The sequence below is a fragment of the Onychomys torridus genome, unplaced genomic scaffold (genome assembly GCF_903995425.1).
Source record: "Onychomys torridus unplaced genomic scaffold, mOncTor1.1, whole genome shotgun sequence".
Lineage (NCBI taxonomy): Eukaryota > Metazoa > Chordata > Mammalia > Rodentia > Cricetidae > Onychomys > Onychomys torridus.
In genome coordinates, this window is record NW_023413244.1 from 118,263 (window position 1) to 128,373 (window position 10,111).

At 36.0% G+C, this 10,111-nt stretch overlaps 1 pseudogene; it reads left to right on the forward strand.

Moving 5' to 3' along the window:
• The first annotated feature begins 1,096 nt into the window (after positions 1 to 1,096).
• Positions 1,097 to 2,007, forward strand: LOC118576203 (annotated as a pseudogene).
• The last annotated feature ends 8,104 nt before the right edge of the window (positions 2,008 to 10,111 follow it).

The following is a 10,111-nucleotide window of genomic DNA, read 5'->3' on the forward strand; positions in this document are numbered from 1 at the left end:
CAACATCCATATTATGTCTAGGTATTGGCATCTCATAGCTCTCTCTTCATCTATCACTCTTTTATGAAGTTTCCTGAACTTTGAGAGGTTGGAGGTTGGTAAATAAGACCCACTTACTGATGAACACTCATCCTACCCTGTTACTTAGAGTATCTCTTCTACCTCCCCAATCACAAATAACTAACCTTCCTGCACCTGGATTTTAACTTCCTTGATGTATATGACCAAAAATATAGAAAAGGGATAGCAAAGATGATGCAATTATTTTAATGGTAAATATCTTCATGCTCTGAAAAATCGCTTCATCAAATGTATATGACTAATAAAATATAGAGCTTTTAAAATAATGAATCATGTACTTATGACATGAAGTATTTTTCTCATAAAGCAATGAAGATATACATTTTCTATAGTCAAAATAGTATTGCAATTATTTTCTTGCTATGAATATCAAATTAGCCATTTTTCTTGTCTATATATTTTCAGAATTTTGCTGATTCTCTTGAGAGAGAAGAGAGATACTGTCTCTTCACATAAATATCTCTTCCTTTGGTTGCATTCCACTCTCAGCATTAAAAGAGTGAAGCCTGAGCCTCAGGGAGAACTGCAGTCTTATGAAAGAACACAAACCAATCTCTGCATTTTTCCTAAGTCCTCAATGGCAAGACCGTAGAGCAGAAGACTTCATTAAGCTTCATATTGTAACATTGTAACCCATGAATTTAGATTAGAAGTCAAGGAGCCCAACCAAATTTCCTTAAACTAGAACAAGGTGAAAATGCAAAACAGTGGAAAAGAATATATCTTAATTTTCATATCAGCAAATGTGAATTTGCCTTCTTTTCTAAATCATCTCAACATTTCAGCACATGGTGTGGACAAACATGTTAGCGCTGGAGAAAATTTCAGAAAAAAGTTAACAAGAAAATGTGCAGTTTAAATGCCAAACAGAAAATGCTCAGTTTGCTGTGTGGTCAGAGATTTCAGAAGAAGAAGGACAAAGGGAAGAAAGAATTCAGTCATACATTGGACCACACATGGGCACTTGATCAGCATATGACAAGCAGTGCGATTAGACATAGAGCTTTCTCTGAACATGGAACCTGTCCTGCATGGCTTTGCCATTATAATAATAGTTATAGAGTTCATTTTCAGGAATCTGAGCAATGGGTTCACAGTGTGGTCAAACTTCTTGGTCTGTGTCACTAAACAAAAGCTTTCCTCAATGGATAAAATACTTCTTACATTGGCAATTTCAAGAATTACTCTTACCTGGGAAATAATATTTAGTTTAACATTATACATATCCCATCTTTATTTGTGATTGGAATAGAGTTTTTAGCTGGATGCTTTCTAGCCACTTCAGTCTCTAGCTCACCACAGCCCTCAGCATCTCTTATTTATTCAGTATAGTTAAATTTGCCTGACCAATCTTTCTCTAATTAAAATGGAGACGTAAACAACTAATTGTGGGGGTTCTTCAGGGAAGGTTGGCCTTCTTGCTTGCCAGTCTGATGGAAACAAGCATCACTCTTGAAGGGTGGTTGAACCAACATGAGGAAATACAACTGTGAATTCCATGGTATTTGCTCTGTTTTCAGAGCTGATCATATTCAACATGACTATGTTATCTATAACACCATTTTCATTGGCTTTGGTCTTCTTTCTTCTGCTAATCTTCTCTTTGTGGAAACATCTCCAGAAGATGCAGCTCAACTCCAGATGACACAGGGACCCAGTACCAAGGCTCATAGGAATTTCATGAAAATCATAGTGTCCTTCCTCCTGCTCTATGCTACTCACTTTCTGTCCCTTCGGATAGCATGGATTACTGAGAAACAACACAGTGAACTGGTTCACATTATTTGTGTGATAACTGGACTCATGTATCCTACAACTCACTCATTAACCATGATTCTAGGAAACTCTAAACTAAACCAGAGTTCTCTTTTGATACTGAGGCATCTTGGATGTAGGCTGACAGGACAGAATACCCCAACTGCATAAGGCATTGAGACAACATACTGTCATGTGTTCTAGATAATAAAGAAATGTATGAAGAGGTAGTTTGAGGACATTTTATTCTTTCTTCAGCTTCTTTCATCATAAAAGTCATTATAAATTTTTCAAAGAATATATACAATTTTCTTTTATATAAAAACATTAAACATTCATTATTATTATCATGTGTAATATGTATTATTGACATTTTTGAAATTCTTTGAAGAAATCCTTAATAAATTTAATTCTCATTTGATAGTATCAAGAATTAATTTTTAAAAGAGTAACACAATTACCAACTTAGATGCTAACTACAAACCTCTAACTTTAAACTCTTAGTGACCAATGTTAAACTAATCATTAAGTTGGGTATTTAATGTAATCACTAGATTGTACTATGTACCTGTTCTTATTTGGTAAATGAAGGATATCTGGAGCAGTTATTTAGTACTGAAATAGGAAAACCTTTATTTTTTTAAATTTTACTAATAATGATAGTACGTGAACAGTAACTAAATAGGCTAATGAAGTTAACTACTGTGTAAAACCATGACCTTTCTTTTTAATTATAAATATTTTCTTTCAGTTATTAGTTTACCATTTAATTTTCATTACAGTGTCTTTCAAAGATAAGAATCAACATTTCATTTGTGTTCATTTGTGTAATTGTGGGTACACTTATGCTATGGTTCCTATGTGGAAGGCAGAATGTAACCTTGGGTGTCAGTCTTTGTCTTCTACCTATTTAAAGCAGGGTCTCTTTTTTCACCACTGTGTTTGCCAGGTCATGACTTTATGGTCTTTTGCTGTGGAATGGTCTTTCTGTACACTGTGAACATGTGTTGCTACTATTGGTTAATAAAGAAGCTGTTTTGGCATATGGCAGGACAGGATGTAGCCAGGCAGGAAATCTAAGAGAGATACAGGGAGAAGAGAGGTGGAGTACAGAATATGTTGTGAGCAGCCAGGGGTGCAAGATGTAATAGAACCCAGGTAAAGTCACAATACATGTGGCAATACACAGATTAATAGAAATGGGTTAAGATGTGATAGCTAGCCAGCAATAAACCTGAGCCATAGACCTAATAGTTTGTAATTAATATTAAGCCTCTGAGGGATTATTTTATAAAATGAGCTGGTGCCTCACTTTAGTCCTAGCCACTCAGCTTAATTTAAAAACTCTCCTGGTTAGAAAAGGATTAAAGATATATAGTAAAACAAATTCTTATGGGAAAAAAATCTCTAAACAGGTTACAGTGTGTTTAAAAATATACATAGCATTGGGAAAGAAAAGAAAATGGATAGATAAAGTCCTTAAAAGAGAAATAGAGTACTTTTTTAAAAAAGCCACATAAAGATAGAAAATACACAAAGAGTCTGGATACTGTATATTATTCTGTTGTCTTTAGAAAAGAGGTTCTGCTTTTGTTTCCACAGAAGATGAGAAGCTATAGATTCTTTCCAGGATAATATGGTTCCATCAAGGAAGACCCCTGAGAGGTCTCCAATGGGAGTTGTGTCCCAGATGATCCAACATCCAGAACAGTGTCAAGGCAACTGGCTGAGACAATGCAACCTCACAGACTACTACAGTCAAGATTTAACCATAATTCTAAAATTTCTCAGGCTCCCCATAAAATTGCCAGTGCCCCCAATCATCTGGAAATAGTATGAAAAGTTTTGCCCAATTTCCCAAAATATTATTTATGAATGTTTGTTTGTATCTAAAGGGGTTGATTATATATCATCAATGGTTATAGCCAATCACTTGCTAAAGAAAAAAGGGGGATATGATATAGAAATGTTGAAAAAACGTAGATTATTGAATCTACTTTAAGCCAAAAAACAACTGTTAATCTCAAAATACTTTTTAAGGTATGGATTTCAGTTTACTAATACAAATTTAAGGTCAAATTTGTTATAGTATATGTACATTTCTACTCTTGTTTCAGGTATTATGTTCATGAAACTCATTTAAAGTTGTAATATATAATTAAAATGCAGATTAACAATAATCTATGATAACCAAATTTATAGTCACATTAGTTAAGTTTTTTAGGTATACAAAAATATATTTCAATTAAATAGGTAATCTTCAAACACTTCAAAGACCTACAGAATATGAAATTTAAAATGTTTTAAGAATTTAGGCTTTTCTGGACAATGAGACACCTCTGTTCCTGGCAGCACCAATTCAAAGGGGATGATAGACGTTGAAGAAACTCCATATGGAGTTTGATTTCAATGTGGCAAAGGCTAGCCATTTGGGCAAGAAATGGCTCTTACCTGGACTGCTTGACAGTATGTTGTATAAATTAGACATGCAGGACCCATAAGAAAGTGACCACTGAAATTTGCCAGAACAAGGCAGGATGGTCTTTCAGGTTCCTGATTCACAGAAGAAACTGCCAGGCATTCAGCAGGACACAAAAGAAAGTGACTTCAAAACTTTGCCAAGATAAGGTGGGACAGTCTTTCAAAAGTCCTGCTTCACAGACAAGTCTGTTAGATATGCTAGGCCTGTAGGCCAAAGATGGATTCTCCAACATTGCAGAGGAATTTTGTGTGACTGTCCAGGCAGCCTGATGGTCCCAGTCATTAACAAACATTTCATCCTTCTGGAATCTTTGATGAAGGTTAAGAATAATTAATAAAAATTATTAGTTTGCTTAGTTATAATAAGTAAATTTGATATAAAACTTTAGACTCACAATGACAAGATAGATAATTATTTTCTCAAATGAAAATGGATTGGATATTATCACTGTAATTTTTACTTAATAACTGTTTTGTTTTACTATATTAAAGTTAAAACCTTCCTTTTTATTTAGACAAAAAAAGAGGGAAATGCTGTGGGATAACGCTCTTGTACACGGTAAAGATTTGTCACTCAATTGATTTAATAAAACACTGACTGGCTAGTAGTGTGATAGGAAATATAGGTGGGACTAGCAGACCACAAGATTTCTGGGAAGAGGAAGGGTGGAATCAGGAGTTGCCAGTCAGATTCAGAGGAAGCAAGACTAGAATGCCAGACTGAGAAAAGGTACCAAGTCATGTGGCTAAACATAGATAAGAACTATGGGTTAATTTAAGCATATAAGCTAGTTAGTAATAAGTCTGAGCTAATGGCCAAGTATTTATAAGTAATATTAAGCTTCCAAGGCAATTATTTGGGAAGTAGCTGCTGGGTATTTGGGAGTTTCTGGCTGGATACAGAAACTTCCACCTATAGTTCATTCCATTATCATCATGGTGGGAAGGATGGTGGTGTGCAGGCAGACATGATGGTGGAGAGGAAGCTTAGAGTCCTACATCTTGTGGGCAACAGGAAGCCCAGTGAGATACTGGATGTATCCTCAGCCTAGGAAACCTCAAAACCTGCCCCCACAATGACAACAAGGCCATACCTAATCCAACAAAGACACACCTCCTAATAGTGCCACTACCTATGAGATTATGGGGGGAAATTACATTCAAACTACCCTATTTCACCCCTGGACCCCATAAGCTTGTAATAATATTATAATACAAAATGCATTTTAGTCCAACTTCAAAAGTTTTCATATTCTATAACAGTCTCAACAATGTTTAAAAGTCCAAAGTTCAAAGTCTCTTCTGAGACTTATATAATCTCTTAACTGTAATCCCCTATAAAATAAAAATAAAAAATAGACCACATATTTCCAACATATAATGGCACAGAATATACATTCCTATTCCAAAATGTAGGAAAAAGAGCATACTGAGGAGCTACTGAACCAAACCAAGACCAAAAACTAGCTGAACAAACTCCCAATATTGCATCTCCCTGTCTGATGTCAAAACGCTCTTCAGATTTCCAACCCTGTTCATCTTTGTTGACTGCAACATACTTCTTTCTCTTGTGCTGGCTCTATTCTTTGTTAGTAGCTCTCTTCAGCAGATATCCCGTGACTCTGGCATCTCTAACATTTTAAGTTATCCAAGGCAGTCCAGGCTTCAACTTCACAGCTTCACAAAATGGTTTCTCTATTAGGCCTCCATTGAGGATCATCCCTGACACATGTCTGGCCTCAGTGGCTTTCTTTGGGTGTGGAGGAAAATTCTATAACCCCTTTCTTCTATACTTAACTCTAAAGTCAGAATCATGTGGCCATAGCTGCCAAGTTCTGCTGGTTACTGGGGCTGAGACATGGTCCCTTCATTCAGTTATATCTTCATCAGCTTTCTGTTCTTGACTGCTTCACTGTCCTGAAACTTGCTTTCTAGACCATGGCCTCAAACTCAGAGATTTATCAATCTCTGCCTTCCCAGTGCTGGGATTAAAGGTGTGTGCTTTGGATATCACTCTGATGACAGAGATTTGTCCTGACTATGTGCAAGGTAGGACTGGAGAAAAATCAAATAACAGGTGCCTGATTAAACAGGGCTCTAAGATTTTCTTTAGTTTCTTTTCAGAAGTTGGAAATATACCTGGGTGGGATCTTGCCCTGAGGCCACTGCTCCCTATATTACATTTCTTACTCAATTTATCCCCTTGAAAACGGGACTGAGTTCCATTCCACTTCCTGGTGCTCCTTTTTTCCTCAAAATTTACATTTTGTAATTTACCCTCCTCAGCTTGCTCCTTTTCATTATCAATTTTCATTAGAATTAACACTAATAACCACATGAGACAGTCTATACTAGGTTGTTTAAAAATTTCTTTTGCCAATGGAATTAATCCAAAACTCTCCACTTTAGCCTTAGGCATACTCCTCAGACAGTAGCAAAAGGCAGCCACTTCTTTCACCAAAATATCACACAAATAACTCTAGACAACATCATAAAATTCTTCTCCTCTAAAACCTCTTGAGCAAGCCCCCAATAGGTCAAACAACTCTTAGCACCTCTGTCTTCCATGCTCCTATTAGTATGGCCCACTAAGCAGTGCTGAAAGTATTCCACTGCTTTCATAACACAAAACACCAAAGTCCAAATTCCTCCAAACAAAAACGTGGTCCAGCCTATCACAACTTCCGTACTAACTTCTATCTTAGTTAAGGTTTCCATTGCTTTGAAGAGACACCATAACCATGGGAATTCTTGTAAATGAAATTCTGGGAGTAGCTCATTTATAGGTTATCCAATCCCAAATGGTCATCTCTAAACACATACACTTATAATCAAAACTAAATGGACTCTGTAGGATAAACACACACACACACACACACACACACACACACACACACACACACACACATGTGGTGTATACACCATCAACAAAAACAATAATAATTAAGGAATAAGAGACTATGAAACTGAAAAGAATGTGGGAGGGAGTATAGAAGGAGTTGGAGGAAAGAAAGAGAGGGGAGAAATGATGCAAATATTGTGCTCATAGTCAAATTCTAAATAAATAAATAGATTGAAATTTATTACCTTATGTTCAACCTGTATGGCAGCAAAATATATCTTCCTATAGCTGATATTGTAATTGTAACTTGTCTATTCTCTCTACCTGTGTATCAATACCAAACTTAATGCAACTTAAAGACATACAAACCATTAGCAATTAAATTATATTCAATAAAAATATTAACATTTTAATGTTAATGTACTTAAATTTATAAATTAGTTATGGGGAACATTACCTTTGTGTTTTCCACCTTCCTTGATGTTTTCTACCTAAGCATTTTGTGTGTATTTATAATTTTTGTTACAAAGTAAGTTGAATCTCTACTTTTATCATATAAACAAATCATTATTTTATTAATAAGGTTACTAAATATTGTCACTAATTTTAAATCATGTTAATATTGTGACTCAGTATCAGCACTTTTATATTTTTCTTAGATACTTAAATATATATATGTATGTATTTATTTTTGGGCTGCAGAGGCAGGCGGGTGGAGTGCGGAGTGGTGGGGCCACAGAGGCAGGCAGGCCCAGCGGCAGTGTGGCGGCCTAGACATAATTATAATAAAATCCAGGAGCTGAGCTGCCATTCAATGAGGAGTTGATGCAAACAAGCTCCTGATCAAGAGCTTGGGACAAGAAGGCCTTCAATACCAACACCTGGGGAAGGAGTCATCTCCGTGGGAGGAGACCAGAATGGATCTGAACACTGTCTGAGGCCAACCCAGGGCCCAGCTGCCGATCCTGTGAAACCCAACAACTTGGAGGTGTTACTGAGACTACTCTACTAGGCTAAAATCCATCTGGGAGAGGAATCAGAAACCTACAGTCTGCAATTTGAGGAAGCAAGAACAGTTGAGGGGTTCATGAAAGAGCAAAACATGACCTGAGAAAACAAAAGAAGGCAACACCCAACCACTGAACCTGATCACCAGAATCAGACCAACAGCACCAATTTAACAAAGAAATCCTAGTGAACCAAGACTAACAATTATGACAACATCACAACTTAGTGATTCTATACCTATAAGACCTGAACATACCAAGGCAGAAGAAACAGAAGAAATCAACCCTAAAAGTGACTTTAAGAAGATGATAGAGGCCCTTAAAGAGGAAATGAAAAACTCCATCAAAGAGGAAGTGAAAAACTCACTTAGAGATGAAATAAACAATTCCCTTAAGGAGGAAATGAAAAACTCCATTAAAGAGGAAGTGGAAAAACTCCCTTAGAGAGGAAACAAAAAAATTCCCTTAAAGAAATGGAAGAAAAAACAAACAAAAACTTGGAAGAAGTCAAAGAAAGTCAAGAAAAAGTAATTAAACTGAGGGAGGAAACAATCCAAGATCTGAAAAATGAAATTGAGACAATAAAGAAAACACAAATTGAGGGAATGCTGGAAATATAAAACCTGACTAAAAGGACAGGAACTACAGAAACAAGCATAACCAACCAAATGCAAGAGATGGTACAGAGAATCTCAGACAATGAAGACACAATAGAGAAAATAGATGTATCACTCCAAGAAAACACTAAAGACAAAAAAGTCATAACACAAAACATACAAGAAATATGGGACACCATGAAAAGACCAAACCTAAGAATAATAGGGATAAAAGAAGGAGAAGAATATCAACTCAAAGGCACAGAAAACATATTCAACAAAATCATAGAAGAAAACTTTCCTAACCTAAAGAAAGAAATACCTATGAAGATACAAGAAGCTTACAGAACACCAAATAGGCTGGATCCAAAAAAAAAAAGTCCCCTCACCACATAATAATCAAAACACTAAATGTACAGAACAAATAAAAAATATTAAGAGCCACAAAGGAAAAACACCAAGTAACATATAAAGGCAAACACATCAGAATAACACTAGACTTCTCAATAGAGACTATGAAAGCTAGAAGGTCCTGGACAAATGTTATGCAGACACTAAGAGACCACAGATGCCAACCCAGAATATTATATCCAGCAAAACTCTCAATCAACATAGATGGAGTAAACAAAATATTCCATGATAAAAAACAAATTTAAACAATACTTGTTTAAAAACCCAACCCTACAGAAAGCACTAGAAGGAAAAATCCAACCTAAAGAAACTAAACACATCTATGAAAACTCAGGCAATAGATAATCCCACACCAACAAACACCAAAGAAGGACAAAACAACACGACCACAAAAATAACAGGAACTAACAATCAGTGGTCATTAATATCCATCAATATCAATGATCTCAACTCACCTATAAAAATACACAGTCTAACAGAATGGACAAAAAAACAGGATCCATCCTTCTGCTGCATACAAGAAACACACCTCAACTTTAAAGACAGACACTTCCTCAGAGTAAAGGGCTGGGAAAAGGCTTTCCAAGCAAGTGGACCTGAGAAACAAGCTGGTGTAGCTATCCTTATATCTAATAAAATAGACTTCAAACTAAAATCAATCAAAAGAGATCAAGATGGACATTACATATTAATCACAGGAAAAATACACCAAGATGAAGTCTCAATCCTGAACATTTATGCCCCAAATACAAAGGCACCCACATTCATAAAAGAAACACTACTAAAGCTTACAACACACACCAAACCCCACACATTAGTAGTGGGAGATTTCAACACACCACTCTCACCAAAAGATAGATCTACCAGACGTCCATCCTAACACAAAAGGATATACCTTCTTCGCAGCACCCCATGGAACCTTCTAAAAAATTGACCAC